This window comes from Moschus berezovskii, chromosome 9 (assembly GCF_049115385.1).
Source record: "Moschus berezovskii isolate FMDL1 chromosome 9, NW_MosBer_1.0, whole genome shotgun sequence".
Lineage (NCBI taxonomy): Eukaryota > Metazoa > Chordata > Mammalia > Artiodactyla > Moschidae > Moschus > Moschus berezovskii.
In genome coordinates, this window is record NC_142468.1 from 39,874,812 (window position 1) to 39,899,278 (window position 24,467).

Sequence of the window (24,467 nt, forward strand, 5' to 3'; positions counted from 1 at the left end):
ATTCTTGCCTGGAGAATTCCATGGACAGACAATGGGATTACAAAGAGTTGGACATGACTGAGCTACTAATGCTTTCATGTATTAGATAAAACTTCATTTATAATGAATAGCTCAGATCATATGGTCATCATTTAATCCATGGGTCAAGTATTTAGTTACTTTAAAAAAAGCTGACTATACAGTCTAGTAACTTTCCCAAATTATTGTGGCTTCATTCTCCAAAACCTGCAGAACTCCCCTAATATTCTCTGTTGAAAGAGACTTAATCTAGGCATATCCCAATCTTCCAAAGACACTGTAGGTACAGCTGGTCTACTGCATGACAGAGAAATGAACTCTCACTTCCACCAAGTTTTATAAGATGAAGCAGTTCCTAAACATTGAAAGAGAACTCAGATGCAGGTGACAAATGAACACCACTAGCCCTGGGTCGGGAAGATCTCTTGGAGTAGGAAATGGCAACCCACTCCAGTATTCTTGCCTGGAAAATTCCATGGACAGAGGAGCCTGGCAGGCTACAGTCCATGGGGTTGCAGAGAGTTGGATATGACTGAGCAATTGAGCACACACATACACCAACACATACATACAGACCTTTTTACTATTATATTTCAAATGAGTATGACAAGCTTTGTAATACAGCAAAACATAACAGGTTAAGGATACCCATGGTAGTGATAGTGGCTCATCTAAACTAGCATGGGATAGAGGATGATTCAAATAAGGATCCTTGCAGGAAGTGACATCTGGGATGGGATTTGAGAAATAAGTCTGAATAAAAGGTCAAAAAAGATGAAAAGGCATTTTCAGGTAAAGGGGAAGTATTTGTCAAAACAGTAAAGTGAGAGAGTTCAAGACATATTCACAGTACTACAAGTTTTAAAATCAAACTTGCATGAGTGCGTGCTCAGTCACTTCAGTCATGACTGACTCTTTGCGACCCTGTGGACTGTAGCCCACCAGGCTCCTCTGTCCATGGGATTCTCCAGGCAAAAACACTGGAGTGGTTTGCCATTTCCTCTTCTAGGGGATCTTCGCAACCCAGGGATAGAACCAGTGTCTCTTACTTCTCCTGCAGGTGGGTTCTTTACCACTAGCACCACCTAAGAAGCCAAAACCAACCTTATACCTCATTTCATTTGCAGGAACTCTAGTCTATCTGAGGAAAATGCAAATTGTGAAGATAGAGGTTGTCTAGTATTATTCAGAGAGGCTCCAGCAAAGTGGCCAAGGGTTATAAATAAATACTTTTATCCTTTTCTATCTTACTGCATGGAGAGAGATTTGTGGCAATCTTGCACACATTTAACAAAGGAAAAAAATTTGGAAGATCTCCTCCCACCTTGACCCCTTTTCAATCCTTGGGGATTTGCCCTGGAACGAGGTTATACATGCTCATACACCTTACAATATGTCATAGTGATTAGTAACATAGGCTCTGGGTTCAGTACATCATAAATTATTGGCAATGAAACTCTGAGATAGTTACTTAACCTTTTTAAGTTTCAGTTTCCTAAGTGGAGAGAATATGTGTCTAACTAATGAAGTTATTGTGAAGATTAAGTGAGATGAGGCCAATAAAGTGCTCAGCAAAGTGCAGTGGTATAAAAAATGTTCCAGAATTAGCTATTATTTCATTATTATTACTTGAAATGTTTGTATAATACCCTCCAAATATCAGTTAACTTAGATAAGTATAATAGAACGGTGGGCTCATTTCAGTTCTTGCTACAGTTCCCTTTGCCGTGATTTTGACCTTCTCACTTCCTTCCTGTAATTCAGGATGGCTACAGACCAAGTTTTAAGTTCATATTCATGATTATGAAGATAATAGAAAATCCATTCTCTAGAACTATCAAATCATTACCTTTGTGTATGTATTTCACACTGCCAAATCCTGAATGAAGGTTATTGTTCATGGCTGAGAACAGCAATTTGCAAATTTATGAATTTGAATCTCACCTAGATTTACTGACAAAAATGATTATTGAAAATGCAAGTAATTAATTTATAATAATGTCAAGGATACCAGCTACATTTGAGATATCTGGACTAAACAGATAGACATTTGTCTCATTTAATCCACATCCTCTGTTTCTTACTGAAGATCGGGAAGAATGCTAAGAATACTGGAGTGTTGCCATTCCCTTCTTCAGGGGATTTTCCCAACCCAGGGATCAAACCTGGGTCTCCCACATTGTAGGCAGATTCTTTACTGTCTGAGCCACCAGGGAAGCCCATACATGGTACCATATAATATATTCCCCAAAGGGGGTTTGAAAACTACTAGTTGTTGGAGATTGCAAATGGTTCTTCTGTGAAAATGGATTCTATAGTCAATATAAGAAATACAAGTTTTATTCCTGCTTTATTGAGATTTAATTAGCATATAATTTGTATAAGTTTCAGGTGTACAATACAACACTTTGATACATGTATCAAATTCACCTGTATCAATATTCACATATATATTGTGAAATGATTACCACGATAAGGTTAGTTAACACATCTAGCACCTGACATAATTACCTTCGTGTTTATATGTTTGTTGAGAACATATGTTTGTTAAGATCAATTCTCTTATCAACTTTCAACTACATAAAACAGTGTTGTTAACGCTAGTTAACATGCTTTAAACCATGTTCCTTCCCAGAATCCATTCATATTATAACTGGAATTTTGAACCCTTTGACTAAAATGTCCCCATTTTCCCCAGCCCCCAGTTCCTGGCTACTATCATTCTATCCCCTGTTTTTGTGAGTTTAAGCTTTTTAGATTCCACATATAGGTGAGATCATACAAAATTTGTCTTTCTCTGTTTCACTTAGCACTCCATCCATGTTGTTGCAATTGGCAGGACTCATTCTTTTTTTTTGGCTGAATAATATTTCATGTATCATATCTTCTTTACCCATTCATCTTTCAATGGACACTTAGGTTGTTTCCATATCTTGGCTATTTTGAATAGTAGTACAATGAACATGTTGGGGGTGGGGAAGGGCACAGATATCTCTTCATGACAGTGATTTCATTTTGTTTAGGTGCTTACCTAGAAGCAAGACTGCTAAGTCAAATGGCAGTTTTATTTTGACTATTTTGAGAAATCTCCATATTGTTTTCCATAGGGGCTGTACCAGCTTGAAGTCTCACCAGCAGTGCACAAGGGTTCCTTTTTCTCCACAGCCTCAATGACACTTATCTCTTCTTTTTGATAATAGCCATTCTAATAGGTATGAGATATTATTTCATTGTGGTTTTGATTTGTATTTCTCTGATAATTAGTAAGGACATGGAAGATGCCATTAAGATATGAGATTTGGGCAAACAGGATGTCAGCATGACTTTTGTGAATGGTAGTATCACACAGGTACCATGCTTTGGTGCACTGACCTACTTGCAGGAGCAGACTGATGTCCAACTGGGTTACTCAGATGAGCAGGCAAAAGGGAAATTAAAATGCAACATATCAGCAAATATAAGAGTGAGTGGTGCTCAGAGCAAGAGTCTGGAGAACACACCAAGCACAGCCTTGCAGGGAGATCCTGGCATTCAAATGAAAGGACTCGCAGGCTCTAGGAAGATTAGTGATTCCCTCTAAATTTACTCATTTCCCCCCCCAATCAAACAAATTCTAGGAAAGAAAACATTCAGTTCTTAGAATTCCTTATATATTCTGAGCCACTCCCAGACGTTTTAGGTACAATCCAATAGAAGAGAATTACTAGAAGGATGTTGAATTTTTCATCCCAAACAAAGCTTGATTTGAACCCATAAAGATTTCATTTTTTTTTTTTTTCATCTTGAAGGATCATAGCCCCAGTTGTTTTTCCCTGCCCTATAATACCTCTGTGACAGGTTTGGCATTACATTGTATCCTCTTGGCCTAAATGAATTCATTGTTTACCTTTCCCAACATCTAGATTACTCATAGTGTTTTACTCATAGTGTTTTACTCATAGTGTTTAAGGCTAAAGAGAATCTATGCTTAAAGACTGAAATAGTTTTAAGCACTGTACATATTTTCATCCCAAACAGGGATTACAAGACAGCCCTATTCAGGGACCAGTCTAGAGCTTCTCTCTAGTGAAAACAGGCTGATTTAGTAATGCAAGAGAAAACAAAAATCCTTTCCACAACATTTGCTCAGGGGGTCTTGAATTTAAAACCTAAGGAAGAGAGGAAGGAGGGGCAGGGTGAAGAAAGACATAATTTGTATAATTATAGTTCTATTGATGGGAACACCAATACCGCCAGATTTAATTATTCCTTTCATCTTGCCTTATTTCACTCTTGAAGATCAATACACTTGTTCTCTTTTGAAGCAACAACGATTTCTACTGTCTAAACATAAATTTAATCATGTGCAGCCATCTCAGTGTTTGTAGACTCTGTCAAAGACATAGCCCATTACAATTATTTTCTCAATCACTCGTCATGAGAAAAACACTTTAGGCAACACTAAAACTTAATCACTAAAACAATATCAGTTCAACAAATGGATCTTATTAGATAGCCATTTTATAAAAGAAGTAAAGCTCACTTCCCAATACTTGAATTTTCTGCTAAATTTCAAATTGTGTTTACATACAGAAATTGAACTATTGCCATATTTTATATGAACCATTAATTGAATGGTAGCATGAATATCATTGTTAAAACTGATTCTTAATGCAGCATATGCAAATTTCTAAGATCATTAACCATTGTGGGTAGTTTAATTACTTCCACTCTAGAAAGGAACTGTTAATGCTAAAAATGAGTAGTAAGTGTAGATTATACAAATGATTAAAAAGAAATTGAACTATTAGAAGACAAAATGTGTCAGAAAAATGGCAGCTTGGATGACTGCCAAAAATTCTTTCAGATCTAATAGATTTCAGATTAAATATTACACAATTACACAGGCAAATGTAGAGTTGTGAAAGATGCCAATGGCGTTTTAACTGAACTGAAGATCCAGTGATACCAAAGACATACCTATGGTGCTTATGTCTTCAGTTCAGTTCAGTTCAGTTCAGTCGCTCAGTCGTGTCCTACTCTCCGCGACCCCATGAATCACAGCATGCCAGGCCTCCCTGTCCATCACCAGCTCCCGGAGTTCACTCAAACTCATGTCCACAGAGTCGGTGATACCATCCAGCCATCTCATTCTCGGTCGTCCCCTTCTCCTCCCGCCCCCAACCTTTCCTTACAACATGATTATATAACCTAATATTATTATATAACATAAATATGAAGAAACTCAGGTAAGCATATATTAATTTTTAAAAAAAGCATGATAGATATTAAATCTCTTAAAAATCAAGTATAGTAATACCATATCACTATGGGAAATTAGAAATACATGTGTATATATGAATGAACATGTTTATGAGCATGTGTTTGTGTATGTACATATGTATGTGTGTATGTTTGTTTTGTTTACATAGATGTAAGACTGTATTCCCTGGTGGCTTCCTGAGTGGCTTCCAGCTTCCCTGGTGGTTCACTTGGTAAAGAATCCACCTACAATCCAGGAGACTCCGGGATGGGAAGATCCCTTGGAGAAGGAAACAGCAACCCACTCTAGTATTTGTGCCTGGGAAATCCCATGGACAGAGGAGCCTGGTGGGCTACAGTCTGTGTGGTTGCAAAAGTCAGACACAACCTAGCAACTGAACCACAGCCACCAAGACTGTATTACATGTATGTGTGTTTTCAAGGATGCTCTTGGTCTCTGTAAATAAAGTTGATAAATATATTTCTTTGGAGGAAAAGGCAACTAGTTTAAAGTTGTTTGAAGGACAAAAGTGGGATCTGTTATAACATCAAACATTTTGTTTTAAAAATAGGGTTTAATAATATATAGACATTCACGAGAAAATCAACTAAAATTCTCTTAATTTTATTCAGGGTAGGAGCAATTTCTGATTAAAATGACTTTAGAAGAAACTCTAAAGAGTGCATTTTTATCATTTTGTTAAATTGTTTTTTATTATCACCTATTTAAAACTCACAAAATGTCTACAGAATAAATAAAACAAATGCCCTGTAGTGACTATCAGATTTAGTTAAATCTACCATTTGCCCGTAATAACTTTAAAAACAGTGTATATTTTTAGTAGAAGGTCCTGTATGCTCTTTTAGAAGCTCATTTCCGTCCTTGTCTCCCCACAAGTAATCGGTGTTCTGAAGTTTCATATCCTTTCTGTTCATGATTTGGCACTTTTAGTATTTAATCATGTTAAGCATATAATGCATTATATGCACACTTTTATACTTAAAATAGAAATTTTATACTTACAATAGAAATAACAATCCTATTGTAAATGTCATTCCATATTTATCTATCTTTGCTTAAATTATGTCTTTGAGATTTACTTACATTGACACATATTTATATTGATAGTTCCAATGAATTCATTAATTGCTATATAGGATTCACTGTAAAAGTGTAACACTTTCTCCTTATCCATTCTCAAGTTGATAGACATTTATTTCCAAATCTGTTGTTCTTTTAGTCAATCAAGCAAGGATTATTCTTGTACGTGTCCCCTTGAGCACATATGCAAGAAATATGGCATAGTACTTGACTAGAGAAAGAATTATTCAATTGCTGAGAAGGGCGTCTTTTACTCTATTAGATCACCAAATTGCTTCCATTTTGTTTGTACAATTTTAATAGTGGTGTATTTGAGTTCCCCCATATCAGCCTCGAGCATCCTGTAACATGCATCAACCGTGAACTGGCAATTTGTTTCACATATGATAATATACATGTTTCAATGCCATTCTCCCAAACCATCCCACCCTCACCCTCTCCCACAGAGTCCCAAAGACTGTTCTATACATCTGTGTCTCATTTGCTGTCTCATATACAGGGTTATCATTTGTATCTTTCTAAATTCCATATATATGCGTTAGTATATTGTATTGGTGTTTTTCATTCTGGCTTACTTCACTCTGTATAATAGGCTCTAGTTTCATCCACCTCATTAGAACTGGTTCAAATGCATTCTTTTTAATGGCAGAGTAATACTCCATTGTATATATGTACCAAAGCTTTCTTATCCATTCATCTGCAGATGGACATCTAGGTTGTTTCCATGTCCTGGCTATTATAAACAGTGCTGCAATGAACATTGGAGTACATGTGTCTCTTTCAATTCTGGTTTCCTCGGTGTGTATGCCCAGGCGTGCGATTGCTGGATCATATGGCAGTTCTATTTCCAGTTTTTAAAGGAATCACCACACTGTTCTCCATAGTGGCTGTACTAGTTTGCATTCCCACCAACAGTGTAAGAGGGTTTGATGCTGAGAAGAATGAAGGCAGGAGGAGAAGGGGACGACAGAGAGTGAGGTGGCTGGATGGCATCACCAACTCGATGGACACGGTTTGGGTGAACTCCGGGAGTTGGTGATGGACAGGGAGGCCTGGCGTGCTGCGGTTCATGGAGTCGCAGAGTTGGGCAGGATTGAGCAACTGAACTGAACTGAACTATGACCCCACACATAGTTTCTAAAGAAGAGATTATGAATCTAGAACCACAATTCCTACTGAAAGAAGGAAACATTTTGCTTTTTACTTTCCCTTTTTTAAAATTTTTCTTTTTAAAGTGCTTAGATGGGAACATTTGATAAATATTAGTTGAAAATAGTTTCTAGGATCAACCATAAGAAAGACTGGCTAAATCTCATTACTAGATGTTCTAATAGTCATTTTTTACTGCAAACATCATGATTTTTTTTCCTAAAGGCTATAAATAGCAAGCTTTATACATTTATGCCAATAATAAGTGTTGAATCTAGTGCTGCTGCTGCTGCGTCACTTCAGTGGTGTCCAACTCTGTGCGACCCCATAGACGGCAGCCCACCAGTCTTCCCCGTCCCTGGGATTCTCCAGGAAAAAACACTGGATGGATTGCCATTTCTTTCACCAATGCATGAAAGTGAAAAGGGAAAGGGAAGTCGCTCAGTCGTGTAGGAGTCTTAGCGACCCCATGGACTGCAGCCTACCAGGCTCCTCTGTCCATGGGATTTTCCAGACAAGAATATTGGAGTGAGTTGCCATTGCCTTCTCCATTGAATCTAGTGATGTAGTCATAATTGTTTTAAATTTGACTTTATGTAAGAAAAAAAGCCCTAGTTTTTAGCCTTTGCTAATTCTGTAGTGTAAATTCTCCTAGCAAAGTTGATTTCAAATTACCAATGTGATGTCATTAAACATGGCACTGGGGAGAGAGTCATAGCCATGCACCATAATACATATTTCCGCCATATAAATGTGAGTAATCTCAAAAACATAGGAAATATTAAATTAAGTAATTAAGTAGGAATTAATGAGTTTTGAATGTATATAACCTTCATTTTAATTTGTTTGTAGTTTATATAATTAATTTTAAATTAACAACTCTCTTTAATGATCAGTCATCAAGGTTCTTGAAAATGAAGCTCTTGTAAGACTTTATCAGTGTCTTCAGCACATCACTGGTTGGATCTCTGTGTCTCTTTGGTTTTCTGACTTGTCTTTATAAAAAGTTTCTAAGTGGAACAGAAGAGTTGAAGTTGTAAGGGAAATTATTCCTTTACTTTGTGAATAAATTTCCTATTTCTTTTGGGAAAAAGATACAAAGGAACACACAGGTATGTATGTTTCTATCATTCCATTTATTTCCCATATTTTCTAGTCAACTTATATTTTCATTAGAAATTAGTTATAATTTCTTTAGTACTTAAAGAGAAACATTTTCCTGTGACTGGATTTGTATTTATACTAAATCTCTGTTTGGAGTAAGTAGATTTTATAAGAAATAAAAAGTTACAATTGCATTTCAGTTGCATTATTAAAACATCTCATTTTTGTAACATTACTAAATGGTTTCATTCATCCATTTTGAATTCCGAAAGGAAAGTGGTATAGAGTAAAAAGTAAGGGCTTAGAAATCAAATTGTCTTGGATTCAAATCCTGGCTCTACTATTCACTACTGACTGCACTTGAGCAATTTAGTTAATTCTCCATCTCAGTTCCTTATCCTTAAAATGGATAATAATAATACCCCCCTTTTGAGATTGTGTAAATATGATGAATAAATATAAATATTTGATCTCTAAACACATTTTTAGAGTGCTGATCAGCCTCTCTCTTGCTCTTTCTCTGTCTGAATTCTGCACTTAATTTTGTACTTATTTATTTTCAAATTGAAAAAATTATTATGAGCACACAAAACGAAAATAAGTCTACCTCCTATCCAGATTCCCAGTCCCTCTTTCCAAAGGTATATCTTCCCACTAAATTCTTCCAATTTTTATTCTCTTTACAGAAATAATCAATGCACCTTCATATACATCTATTTGTATATGAATATTCACTATCTTGTTTTTACCCAATACTGTATCTTAGTAACAGTTCCATTACATGCACATACAACCGCTTCATCCTTTTGCCATGTTGCATAGGAAATGTGCCAATGTTTAGTTGATTGGTCCCTTGTTGATATAAATTTATGTTGTCAGTGGTATTTAAAATAACACTGTTACAGTGACCATCTTTGTATATACTTCATTGTACACATACATAATAATACTAGAATATCAATTTTATAGAAAGGGAATTACTGAGTCATAAATTTTATTTAAAGCATGCACTGTTGCTATGAGAATTTGGTGGAATAATTCAGATAACGTGCTTAACATAGGGTTCAGGATATAGCAATCAGTTAACATGTGTTGTTAGTATAGAAACCTATGCATCTCAAAGCCTGCAGGCAAAGCAGCACCAGTAGTATCAAGGAAACACTCAAACAGGGAGGCAGGTGCTGACTGTTGGGAGCGTGAACACTCTGGCGGCAGGTGTATATGAGAATAGCAGAGAGATCCGAGGGGATGGGGCAGAACACTGACAGTGCCTGTTCCAAAAGCATTCATTACATCATTCCATTTTTCTTAAAGAGTGACATGGATGTCATTGGAATTGGTCTTATTGGACCCAGTAATTATATTTTAGGCTTAAATGATAGGTTGTTCAGTCCAATGACTGTTTTTGTTCTGTGTAATATAAAACCACCAGTATGACTTACGTTTTCATGTTTCAGTTGAATACTTTGGCAAGTTTTAGATATTTTACAAGGCATTTAAGGCAAAAGAAGTTTAAAGTTTATAACTTAAGTTTATTCAGTAAGATTTATCACTGAAATCAAAATATTCAACCACCCTCTATGATGAGAAAGCCAATAAACTGGAAACTGGTTTGTAATCTCCAATATCAGGCATCCATGCCTTTGGCATTAGAGCTGATGTACTGACTCTGCTTTGTGGTTCATGCCAAAGCAGGGACCTCACAAATCCCACTTTTTAATTGGATTTTTTCCCTTTTTGTAACAAACAACTCTCTATCTCTATATTAGGAAATATTCTTCTTCCCTGCTGAGTGCTTTAAGGTTAAGCATTCAAGAAAGGAGGCAGATTTATTCTGGCTTTTTATTTTCACATACTGGATAGCTTTCTTGGTATTTATTGAGGTTCCAAAAAGTGAAATCTTCTGAAAACTAAGATGCCTTGCTTCTTGTCTCTGAAGCTAATCATGAGAAGAAAAGAAACATTAGCATTAATAGGATATGTATTTCTATTTAAATGAAGGACAACTGTATGCATTTTTTCAGCCAAAAAAAAAAAATATATATATATATTTAAGCACCATACTATCCATAGGAAAATTCTGTAGTTACTCTGTGAGCCTAGCTTGGAACCATGTAACTTTATAGTTGCTTTACCTCAATGTGCATAAAGTATGTATATTGGCCTCTCTATTTTCAGGGAAGTTATCTAAAGCTCAGAACCCAGATTCTATTTATGGTCCTGGCTGCTGAGCTACTCCTGCTACTAGGGTGTTTAAAACATTATGTGAACAGTTATTGTTTCTAATGACCTGGGTGCTTGTCAGTGAATGACAATGAAAATCAATACCAGAAGGCAGGGGGAGCTTGAGGGGGCTGCTGGGTGGTGGTTGGCAGGACTGGACCCTGGAATGACTACAGGGCTCATCTGCAGTGACTGCTGGGTGCTAGTGAAAGGGGTTGTCAACCATGTGGCTGTGATGCCCAGCAGAGGTGTCTGGGTGGGTGGGGGTCTAAGCTGGTCATGCCCACTTGTGCTAACAGGTCAGACAAATTTCCAGAATGGTGCCTGCCAAAGCTGTATCAGCAAGGCAGTCTGAAATAGCACAGATGGCTCCCACAGGTGTCTCAAACCCCAGGGACCATTCCAACTGGATTGGATGCTTGCATGGATGCTTCAAGATTAGTAAGTATTAGAGATCTCCTTCACCCCACAGGACCATGAACTCAAGGACCATGTCCACACACTTCCAATCCTGTGTTTTTGCACTGTGTTTTGGATTGAGTGAGTCTTCCCATGAGCCCTTTAATAGCAGGTTTTCCCTTCCCTGTAATTCTATAATTTTCCTGGACACATTCCCCGTTGGTTTTCAGAGGTGGGTGTTTTAGGAATTGGTTTCTCCTGTGCATATCTAAGGGTTGGGCTTACGTGATGTGAAGCTCAAATCCCTCACTCCTCAGGGAACATAACTATTTTTGTGATTCTTCCTGACTGTGGATGACTGCAGCTAGGATGTGGTGTTTTTCCTTGCTGTGATCATATCTCTGTCACTCCTACCCTCTCATTGCTGTCCTTTTACCCTTTGTTGTGGAGACTGTGTTAATCCAGTTTTCAGGTTCCTTTAACGGGAAATTATTCCATATGCCGTTGTAGGTTTGTAGCGTCCTTGGGAGGAGGGGACTTCAGGATCTTCCTATGCCACTGTCTTGAACCCTCCTCTTTTGTCTTCTAACATGTGCTGTGTCCTAAGTCGCTCAGTCGTGTCCAACTCTTTGTGACTCTATGGACTGTAGTCTGCCAGGCTCCTCTGTCCATGGGGATTCTCCAGGCAAGAATACTGGAGTGAGTTGCCATGCCCTTCTCCAGGGGATCTTCCCAACCCAGGGATCAAACCCAAATCACCCACATTGAAGGTAGATTCTTTATCATCTGAGCCACCAGGGAAGCCCACACTCATCATAGTTATACTTTTATATTCCCATGGCATCTAAGATGTCTCGTTCTTTCAGCTCATATTCCTTTTGTAAACCAAGGCTAAAGACACTACTGGATCTGCTCTCTGCTCTCCTGAATGTCAGAGGGACTCCCTTTATGGACTTGTACACCTAAAGAGGGCCTCTCCCAGGAATCACCTGCATCTCTACATCTCCTGGGGCTTCACACAGACACCAACTCCTGGAAAGCTTCAGAGAGCCTAGCCCTTTCCCTGTCTAGATAGTATTCCTGTTCATATGTCCAGATTAAGTTGCCAGCCACTCTGAGATTTGGGAATAAGAGGAGATTGTTCTTAGTTTGAACAAAAGGGACTTCATGCCTGACTTGTTCCCTAGGGAGAACAAACATGGCCATGTTTGCCCTTACCAAAGCACATTTGCAAACTGAAAAGGACAGAGCATATTCATGCCTTTCCTGTTTAGAGTAATGGGGAGCCCAGCTGTGGCAGTTACTAGGTTCACAAAGAAAGAGGCAAAATTTTGGCAAGTCTTAGGGAGACCTAGCAACAAAACCCATTTCCTCCTCTCCCTTTCCTATCCATTTGATATGCAGGTTGCTTCAAAGCAGCATGAAATCCCTGGGAATTTCTTGTGCCCTTTCAACAAATCAGCTCTATAGAAAGGAGATGACTCAGTCTCTGTTGCCCCCAAAAGCCAGAGCCAACTCTAGCTACCAGCAGTCTTGGCTTCACAAAACACATTCTACCCCCGGTTCCCTCCCCTCCCTGACTCCAGTCAGCCTTCTTGCTGCTTCAAATGTCATCAAAGAGAGCATGTGTACTCCAATTATCACTGCTCTTCTGGAAATACTTTTTTTGATGCTCTGTATGTACAAAAATACCCATTAACAAATGGGCACCTCTACTTATCAAGTATTGACAGAAGGGGCCAATGCAAATGAAAGAACTCTTCTTCCTTTACACTGAGTTAACTTTTTTTGCAAATAGGGCAGATCTGCTCTGGCCAATTATGAACTGGTTCTGCTGACTCTCAGCAATTTAAGCATGTTAATTAAATTGGGAACTGCTTGCCTTCTGTGGTTCAGTAGAAAGGGTTTATAAGTTGACTGTATGTATATTGTAAATAAAATGTGTCTGCTGATTCTTTGTATTAATCTGTAGACCAGTCCTGAGTTGGCCTGAAGCAAGAGTGTGGATGGAAAATTGAGAAACAGACACATTTCATTGCCTGATGAATGGCAGAAGCCACCTAGCCATGTTGCCTCATTTTTCTCAGATGGAGGAGGTGTCGCGCCTCTGCTCAAAGAAAATAAATCACAGGGTCAGAGATCAGAGGTCATGAGTCTATAAAGCTTTATGACCTGTAGCTGACAGTTATTTCTCTTGGATGGAGAAGCAGAAAAGGGAAAACTAAGCCTAGTCTCTTTTTCATGTCCTATCTCTCTGAATTTAATTTCCTTGTTGTTATGCTCAATCCCAAAATATTGCTTTCTCAGCATTTCTATTATTTATTCTTCTTATGTCATTCCTTTTTACTACTGTTTGCTCCAGCATCCTATTTACCTTTACCGGTCATGCTATTTACTGTTTTATTTGTTTCGGCCAGCTAGTTAACCTTTTCCAGGAACTTACTGTTAGTGACAACTTGCTTATTGACAAATTCTGGCCTCCTTGAGGAAATGCTGAATTAAATTACAGAGATAAACTCTTTGTGCTCTTGTAATTTTTTTCTACTATTATTTTCTTAATTCAATATTTTTTTATTTCTACATTTTATTTTGGCTTGGTATAGACGGAACAAGAACAATATTTACACTGTGTTTTCCATATTTATTTCCAGTTCTTTCTTTCTACACATGATCCTTCAGAAATCTTTTCAGTTGGGTACAGGCTCTGTGTTGTTCCAAAGCTTACATTGGCCTTCTAGAGGATAGGGCTAGGGCACAGCTGCTCCCTGGGTAAGATCTGAATCACTATGGGCAGGCTGGTTTTGCTGGCTGAAGGATCATGGTTTTCTTGCATATGGTGTCTCTCCTTGGTGAGTGAGGCTTTTCTGGAGGCTAGGGCTGGCTTTCTGGAGAAAAGAGTTGGTGCCTGCATACTGGTGGGTAGAGCTGGGTTGTGGTCTTTTGGTGGGCAGGGCCATATCTAGGGTTGTGTCTAGAGGTGGCTGTGGGTTCAGAAAGACTTTAGGCACTCTGGCTGCTGATGGGGTGGGGGGATTGTGTCCCTGCCCAGTTAGTTGTTTAATCTGAGGTATCTAGCACTGGCACCTACAGGTGTTGGGTGGGGTCAGGTCTTGGCATTAATGAGCTAGAGGGTGAATCCCAAGATGGCAGCCACCAGCAGCAGTGTTCATGTGGTAGAATGTTCCCAAATATGGCTACCACCATTTTCTGGATCCCCACACTCTAAAAGAGCAGCAGGTAGCTCTTACTCAGGCTTCTAACAAATTACTCCTTTTGCCTGGATCCTGGTACACATGAGTTTTGCATGTACCCTATAAGGCTCAAGTCCCTAATTTCCCCAGTTGTGGGTCTTCTGAAATTAAGGCCTGATGGTCTTCAAAGCTAGATGCTCTGAGGGGTCATCTTCCTGGTACAGGACCCCCAGCCTGAGAGCCTGATGTGGAGCTCAGAACTCTTCCTTCTACGGAAGAACCTCTGCAGTATTGTTCTCCAGGTTGTGGGTCACCTCCCCAGGGGAACGGTGTGACCATATTGCATATCTGCCCTCTTACCTGTCTTGTTGTTCCCTCTTTGTGTCTGTACTTGTAGAAGATATTTTTTTGTTCGGTTCTGGTCTTCTTCACCAGTGGCTGTTCTGAAGACAGTTGTGATTTTGGTGTGCTCATGATACGAGGTAAGCTCAGCGTTTTTCTACTCCACCATCTTGGTCAGTCTGCGGGCACAGGGGTAACATACCTCAGCGTAATAAAGGCCACATATGACAAACCCATTGCAAAGAAATTGAAGGTGATACAAACAGGTAGAGAGAGATATTTTGTTCCTGGATTGGAAGAATCAATATTTTTAAAATTACCATATTACCCAAGGCAATCTATAGAGTCAATGAAATCCCTATCAAGCGATCAATGCATTTTTCACAGAACTAGAACAAAAAAAAAAAATTAAATTTGTATGGAAACACAAAAGATCCCTAGTAGCCAAAACAAACTTAAGAAAGAATAGAGCTGGAGGAATCATGGTTCCTGACTATAGACTATTCTACAAAGCTAATGTAATGAAAATAGTATGGTACTGACACAAAAATAGACAAATAGATCAATGAAACAAGAATAAACCCATGCACTTAAGATGACAAGATAGGCAAGAATGTACAGTGGAGAAAGACAGCCTCTTCACAAAATGGAGCTGGAAAAATTGGACAGCTACATGTAAAAGAGTGAAATTAGAACATTCTCTAACACAATATATAAAAGTAAACGAAAAATAAAGACCTAAATGTAAGACCAGATACAATAAAATTCCTAGAGGAAAACATAGGCAGAACGCTCTGACATGCAGCATTATGGTTTTGGATCTGTCTCCTTGAGTAAAAGAAATAAAACCAAAAATAAACAGATAGAACCTCATTAAACTTAAAAGCTTTAGATAGCAAAGGAAAGCATTGACAAAATTAAGAGATAACCTACTACATAGGAGAAAATATTTGCAAATGCTATGACTGATAAGCAGTTAATGTCTAATGTATGTAAACAGGTCATACAACTTCAAAAAAAAAAAAAAAGCCTGATTAAAAATGGGCAAAATGGGCACAAGGTTAAATAGACATTTTTCCAAAGAGGACATGCAGATGGCAAACAGGCCCATGAAAAGATGCTCAATATCTCTAAGCATCAGGGAAATGCAAATCAAAACCACAATGAGATATCACCTCATACCTGTCCGAATGGCTATCATCAAAAAGGACACAAATAACAGATGTGGTGATGGAATTCCAACCGAGCTGTTTCAAATCCTAAAAGATGATGCAATGAAAGTGCTGCACTCAACATGCCAGCAAATTTGGAAAGCTCATCAGTGGCCACAAGCCTGGAAAAGGTCAGTTTTCATTCCAATCCCAAAGACAGGCAATGCCAAAGAACATTCAAACTACCACACAATTGCATTCATTTCACACACTAGCAAAGTAATGCTCAAAATTCTCCAAGCTAGGCTTCAACAGTACGTAAACTGAGAACTTCCAGAACTTCAAGCTGGATTTAGAAAAAGCAGAAGAACCAGAGATCAAATTGCTAACATTCACTGGATGATAGAAAAAGCAAAAGAATTCCAGAAAAATATGTATTTCTGCTTCAATGTCTACACTAAAGCCTTTGACTGTGTGGATCACAACAAATTGCTGAAAATTCTTAAAGAGATGGGAATACCAGACCACCTTACCTACCTCCTGAGAAATCTGTATGCATTTCAAGAAGCAACTGTTATAACTGGACATAGAACAACAGACTGGTTCAAAGTTGGGAAAGGAGTGCATCAAGGCTGTATATTGTCACCCTGCTTTTTTAACTTATATGCAGAGTACATCATGCAAAATACCAGGCTTGATGAAACACAAGCTGATGGGAGGAATATCAATAACCTCAGACATGCAGATGACACCAACCTTATGACAAAAAGTGAAGAAGAACTGAACAACCACTTGATGAAGGTAAAAGAGGAGAGTGGAAAAGTTGGCTCAAAACTCAATATTCAAAAAACTAAGATCATGGCATCTGGTCCCATCACTTCATGGCAAATAGATAGAGAAACAATGGAAACAGTGACATATTTTATTTTCTTGGGTTTCCAAATCACTGCAGATGGTGACTGCAGCCATGAAATTAAAAGACACTTGCTCCTTGGAAGAAAAGCTATGACAGTGTATTCAAAAGAAGAGACATTACTTGCTAACAAAGGTCCGTATAGTGAAAGCTATGGTTTTTCCAGTAGTCATGTATGGATGTGAGAGTTCGACTACAAAGACAGCTGAGTGCCGAAGAATGCTTTTACACTGTGGTGTTGGAGAAGACTCTTGAGAGTCCCTTGGACAGCGAGGGATCCAACCAGATCCAACCTTTCCATCCTAAAGGAAATCAGTCCTGAATGTTCATTGGAAGGACTGATGCTGAAGCTCAAACTACAATACTTTGGCCACCTGATGTGAAGAACTGACTCATTGGAAAAGACTTTGATGCTGGAAAGATTGAAGGTGGGAGGAGAAGGGAATGACAGAGGATGAGATGGTTGGATGGCATCACCAACTCAATGGACATGAGTTTGTGTAAACTCTGAGAGTTGGTGATGGACAGGGAGGCCTGGCATGCTGTAGTCCATGGGGTTGCAAAGAGTCAGACAGGGCTGAGTGACTGAACTGAACTTCCTCAAAACGACTATATAGAACTACTGTGCATGCTAAGCTGCTTCAGTTTTGCCCAACTATTGCAACCTTTTGGACTATAGCTCACCAGGCTCCTTTGTCTGTGGGAATCTTCAGGCAAGAATACTGGAGTGGGTTGCCATTTCCTCCTCCACAAGATTATCCCAACACAGGGATGGAATCTGTGTCTCTTTTTTCTTCTGCATTGGCAGGCTGGTTCTTTTTCATAGTGTCACCTGGAAAGCCCCAGAACTACTGTATGATGCAGCAATTCCACTGCTGGGTATACATCAAACAAACAAACACTAATTTGAAAGATACATGCACCTCAATGTTCAAAGCAGCATTGTTTACAATTGCCAAGATATGAATCAACCTAAGTGTCCATCAACAGATAAACAGATAAAGAAGAGGTGATGTGTATTAATGTATACAGTGAAATACTAGACAGCTATAAAAATGGATTTTCCCGTTTGTAGCAATGTGGGTGAATTTGGAGGGCATTATGCTGACTCGATGGACATGAATTTGAGTGAACTCCAGGAGTTGGTGATGGACAGGGAGGCCTGGTGTGCTGTGATTCATGGGGTCGCAAAGAGTCGGACACGACTGAGTGACTGAACTGAACTGAACTGAACTGATGCTAGATGAAATCAGTCTTATAGAGAAATACAAGTACTGTATGATATCATTTACGTGTGGAAACTAAAAAAAAAAAAAAGAAATTAGTGAATATAACAAAAAGAAACAAACTTACAGATATAGAGAATAGGCTAATGATTACCAGTAGAGAGGTGGGGAGTGGTGATATAAGCGTGAGGAAATGGGAGGTACAAACTGTTTGGTATAAGATAGGTTTCAAAGACATACTGTACAACATGAGGAATATAACTAATATTTTGTAATAATTGTAAATGGAGTGTAACCTTTAAAATTACACAATTTTTAAAAAAATATAAAATATCAATTCAAGTTTCTCTGCCTCCAGGCTAATATGACTTCCAAACTAATCTAAGTCTGTTATCTTCAGAACACCTGCAATGTGGCCATCTACATCATGCAACCACTACAGAATATAGTCGTGAATAGCATTATATTTTCTACCACTTCATCTACTTACTTTGTCTCCCAACAGACTATATAAACTCCTTCAGTGCAAATATTACAATTTAGACTTTTTGTAATCCTTCAAATACCTGGCCTGATAACATATTATTTACACAATGAATACTTGTTGATTGAGGAAAATAGATTTGTAGGCAACTTTTAAAAATATATGGTTATAAAGTAATATGATTCTCAAATTTCTGGTTGTCCTCCCCCAATTTTTTCTTTGATATAAAATTTGGGGTATCATGGTTCTATAATTCTTTACGTATATAGGTATATATGAATACATGTAATTTATGATAAGTAGAAATAACTATTTCACTGTTTTATTGTAAGCTTCATACTGAAGAAGTTCTTATCCTTGCAAGCTACTTTTCTCTTATTCATTCCTAAGAGGGTATGATAAATAGTTGTTTACTGCCCTTTAAATAATAGACTGTCACAAATGCTACTTCTGGTTTTCTCCTTTCTCAGCTAAATAACCTTAGCCCCTTTAGACATTTAAATGCCATGAACAGATGCTCAATAATATTACTTGGTGGCTGGGCATAATTTATAGTGCTTATTTCTGGAAGTAGATGAAAATAGAAGCATTATGTATTTTTAAAGCTTTTCTTTCACATATGGTGTGCTTTACAGGGAGTGAGGATTTGGATGAATGGAGAGATGAATGCAGCTAATATTCTCATTTCAGCATCATCTAAAAAGGGGGGAAACACAGGAAACATGAGAATAGAAGCTATAATGCACAAGATGCTATTTTACTATTAACTCAGACCTTTCTTTTGCCAGATGGTGTTGGAAGAAAGCTTTTGTTTTCTTGTTGATGGGCAACTCCTTTGAATTTTGCTAGCCAGATATGTTTCCTCTCTTCTCAGCATTCACAGACACTGTAGCTCTAAGTACCTCTTACCTGCAGTAGCCAGTTTGCATTTCCAGGCATTGTATACCCTTCTGATTGGTTTCTGGGAGAGGAATTTATGCTTCTTGATGTATTGATTTTGATCTTCAAAAATTTGGATAACCATGCATACTACCGGAGAAGGCAATGGCAAGCCACTCCAGTACTATTGCCTAGAAAATCCCATGGATGGAGGAGCCTGGTAGGCTGTAGTCCATGGGGTCGCTAAGGGTCGGACACGACTGAGCGACTTCACTTTCACTTTTTACTTTCACACATTGGAGAAGGAAATGGCAACCCACTTCCAGTGTTCTTGCCTGGAGAATCCCAGGGATGGGGGAGCCTGGTGGGCTTCCGTCTATGGGGTCACACAGAGTCAGACACGACTGAAGTGACTTAGCAGCAGCAGCAGCATGCATACTACCAGAATACCCTGTTATAGCACTCACCACATTAAAATGTCATTTGCCTATTTTCCTGTCTCTCTGAAATCCATACTATGCACTTTCAGTTATCAAGAACTCTTTCTGATTTATCTTTCTATTCTAGTCTGGCATATGGTAGATTCTCACTAAACATTTCTTGAGTACACGAACAAATGAAGACCAGAAATTCAAATCTACTTTGATATTTAAAGGAAGTCTTTATACTTCCTGGAATCACAAGGGACAGAAGGAACATTTGCTATAAATAGATGCCTGTGCTGTGTCTGGAGCACAGCACATGTTACCTCATTTAATCTGTGCAAGTAATTCATGAGCTATTCTCTTATTTGCTGCCACTTGTTGGATATTTGTCTATTTGATATATACTATGTTCTGTCTTTTAAAACACTTTATCATTTAATATTTTTAATGATATTTTGAAGAAGTTATTACTGTTCCCATTTTTAAAAGAAGGAAGTTGAGACTCAAAGAGAATATGAAATATTTTAATCCAAATCTACCTAACTCTAAAACCCAAATATTTCCTACTTGACCATCATGACTTGGAAGATAAAATGTTTGGGACAAATAGGTTATTTTTTTTATTTTTCCACTTCATTTTCTCTCTAATATTGGTATCTACCACCCCTACTGGTATATCTTATATTAACTCCCTTCTAGACAAAATATCTTACTATTAACTAAAAAATATAGGGAAACCTCACTGGCCATCTTATAGGTTGCTAGTCCAATGTTAAGTCAATAAATATATTCCTTTGACTAAGAATCCTTGGTTCAATCAGTTGTAACCAGATTCTTCAAGTCACATTCCAAAAAACTTGGCTACTTTTGCATAGCAACCTGCCTTGGCAGCTTTTCCCAGAAGGGGCCTGCAGGTCTGGCAATTGTTCAGAATTTCATGAGTAGTCCAGTCACAAATAGAAGATACTCCCAAAGGTAATTATGAGAATTTCATCAGTACAGTAATTTTAAGCACAGCTTTACTAAAGTGGCATCAAATTCTAACTGGATCCACTAGGTTTAATTCAAGGAGCCACAGAAGACTAATTCTAATGTACTGTTATATCCAGTATATCAGCACAATATTATATGTAAGCAAGCATGTATGTATAATATATAAAGTCAGGGGAGGGGTGGGGATGTGGGAGTAGGGCACTGGACTGTAAACCATAAAGACAAGTCTTTACATTGCCCCTTAAGAAAGACATAAGAATAGAGAAAGAAAGGGTAACTAACTAAGCAAAAGGGAGCGAGGTTGCCATGCTAGTAAAACTAGATCCTAAGATGAAAGAAAACTTGCTGCTGCTGCTGCTAAGTCACTTCAGTCGTGTCCGACTCTGTGCGACCCCATAGATGGAAGCCCACCAGGCTCCCCCGTCCCTGGGATTCTCCAGGCAAGAACACTGGAGTGGGTTGCCATTTCCTTCTCCAATGTGTGAAAGTGGAAAGTGAAAAGTGAAAGTGAAGTCGCTCAGTCGTGTCCGACCCTTAGCGACCCCACAGGCTGCAGCCTACCAGGCTCCTCCATCCATGGGATTTTCTAGGCAAGAGTACTGGAGTGGCTTGCCATTGCCTTCTCCGGAAAGAAAACTTAGAGGTCTGCTAATACAAATCCTTCAAGAGGAATGTCATTTCCATCGACATTCATGAGTGTCAACTATCCTCAAAAGCTACAGAAAGGGCATAAGTTAAAACTATTAATGTGGGAAGGGTATGGGTAGGATATACCAGATGCAGAATAACAGACTTAAAATCACCTCCTGAATGGGGAGATGGGTGTGTGTTTGTGGCATGTAGCATGGCATAGATAGAATGTGAATGAGACTTCTTATCTTGAGACCTAGATTCTAGGCCAGTATCTGTCATTATTATACATCACTGAGCTGCACACATGATTTCTCATCGGTGAAATGAAGGAGTAGAATTAAAAGATTCCTACATTATTTTCCAGCGATAAATCACATGATCCAGAAGAAAATATTTACTTCTGACAATGAGTGAACTATAGAAAAAATTGATTAGGGTTGTACTGATTAAAGATGTAAATAGTTTTGGGGGATGTTGATCACCACTTCCTCAAGGAACTAAACTGACAATTTTCATTACACCACTGGAGCATTAACTCTGATACAATCAACAGGTTTACTCATACATAATTTAGCCACTAGGGCCTTCTTCTTGCTCAGCTCTCTGCCGAAAGTGTCGATTTGTGTGCCTGTGAGGTGGCCAGCCTAGACTTGGCACATGTGCTGAGCAGGATTGGCCAAGTGGAAAACCATGGCATAGGTACAGTGGAGTCCACAGTGGAAGAGTTGATGTCTAGGCTGTTGTCAGTGGAGCCCTGGAATTTGACAGAAAATTTAGGCTTCTCCGTGCCCCCAAGGGTACCTCAAGAATCTCTGAGGCCAGTCTAGATTGAAACATCCCTATATCCAGATGTGGTAACTCACAATGACCCAAAGGATTTGAAAAGGAAGCAAAGTCTGACCATTTCACTTTCAGAATAAAAACCTGCTTCTCAAGGATCATTCCCTAAACTTCAGAGGCAATAGCAAGTGGCACAGTTTTCAATTGTTCAAGTGTATGGACAGACAGTCACTGGAAATCTCAGCAGCTGGGTAGTAATAGAATCAAGCCTTTAAAATATGTAAAATAAGGAATCATTTCCTGTTTCCTGGGATAAATATCCATTCTTCCAAAATCTGAAGATGAAGAGAGTTGTAAAAAATTTTGTCTGGGTGTAATGTTAGGTGTAGAAGGGGCTGTTGGATCAACTACAAATGAAAGTCCTAGAATAGATTATACACAGATTGGTTTTCTTCCGTGGCTTCATACTGTTAGAAGAATGAATCAGTCAGCAGTAACTAGTTACTTGTTAACTAGTAACGAATGCATAAGTGGTTTGGAGAAACAGACTTTTTTACAGAATTGGGATGATGGCTTTATTTATTCTTTATTGGCTTGTCTTGAAGAACCTTGGTTACCTGAGAGTCATTCACTGATTTGACAGCTTGCAAGAAGGTGCTATGAACTGAGGTTCTTAGTGGACAACAAGGATGATGAGAGTTCCTGCATGGAATGCATTAATCTGTTTGGTTAGCAGGTGTTTTCACCAACGTGATATAGAAGGTAAGCCATCTTGATGCAGCTGATCTTGGAGACAGAAGATACTTGTGATGATGGCAGGCTGGGTCTGAGGAAGTTTGGGTTGGCCAAAAAGTTCGTTTGGATTTTTCTGTACCATCTTAGAGACAAACCGAAAGGAACATTTTGGCCAACACAATACAATGGAAAAGGTCAGTTTTCATTCCAATCCCAAAGAAAGGCAATGACAAAGAATGTTCAAACCACTGCACAATTGCACTCATTTCACACACTAGCAAAGTAATGCTCAAAATTCTCAAAGCCAGGCTTCAACAGTACATGAACCATGGATTTCCGGATGTTCAACCTGGATTTAGAAAAGGATTTAAACCAGAGAACAAATTGCCAACATCTGATGGATCATCAAAAAAACAAGAGAGTTCCAGAGAAACATCTACTTCTGCTTTATTGACTACACCAAAGCCTTTGACCATGTGGATCACAACAAACTGTGGAAAATTATTAAAGAGATGGGAATACTAGACCACCTTACCTCCCCCTGAGAAATCTGTATGCAGGTCAGGAAGCAACAGTTAGAACTCGACATGGAACAACAGACTAGTTCCAAATCAGGAAAGGAGATGTCAAGGCTATATATTGAAATCCTGTTTATTTAACTTATATGCAGAGTACATCATGCAAAATGCTGGGTTGAATGAAGCACAAGCTGGAATCATGATTGCTGGGGAAAATATCAATAACCTCAGATATACAGATGACACCACCCTTATGGCAGAAAGCAAAGAAGAACTAAAGAGCCTCTTGATGAAAGTGAAAGAGGAGAGTGAAAAAGCTGACTTAAAACTCAAAATTCAGAAAACTAGGATAATGGCATCCAGTCCCATCACTTCATGGCAAATAGATGGAGAAACAATGGAAACAGTGACAGGCTTTATATTGGGGGACTCAAAAATCACTGCAGATGGTGACTGCAGCCATGAAATTAAAAGACACTTGCTCCTTGGAAGAAAAGCTATGACCAACCTAGACAGCATATTGAAAAGCAGAGACATTACTTTGCCAAAAAATGTCCATCTAGTCAAAGCTATGTTTTTTCAATTGTTATATATGGATGTGAGAGTTGGACTATAAAGAAAGCTGAGTGCCAATGAATTGATGCTTTTAAACTGTGGTGTTTCAGAAGACTCTTAAGAGTTCCTTGGACAGCAAGGAGATACAGCCAGTCCATTCTAAATGAAATCAGTCCTGAATGTTCACTGGAAGGACTGATGTTGAAGCTGAAGCTCCAAAACTTTGGCCATCTGATGTGAAGAACTGACTCATTGGAAAAAACCCTGATTCTGGGAAAGATTGAAGGTGGAGGGAGAAAGGGATAACAGGGGATGAGATGTTTGGATGGCATCGCTGACTCGATGGGCATGAATTTGAGCAAGCTCTGGGAGTTGGTGATGGACAAGACTGAGTAATTGAACTGAA

General features: G+C 38.6%; 1 pseudogene; it reads left to right on the plus strand.

Annotated features, from left to right (window-relative positions):
- Positions 1 to 3,337: 3,337 nt before the first annotated feature.
- On the plus strand, positions 3,338 to 23,029 carry LOC129563316 (gem-associated protein 2 pseudogene; annotated as a pseudogene).
- Positions 23,030 to 24,467: the final 1,438 nt, after the last annotated feature.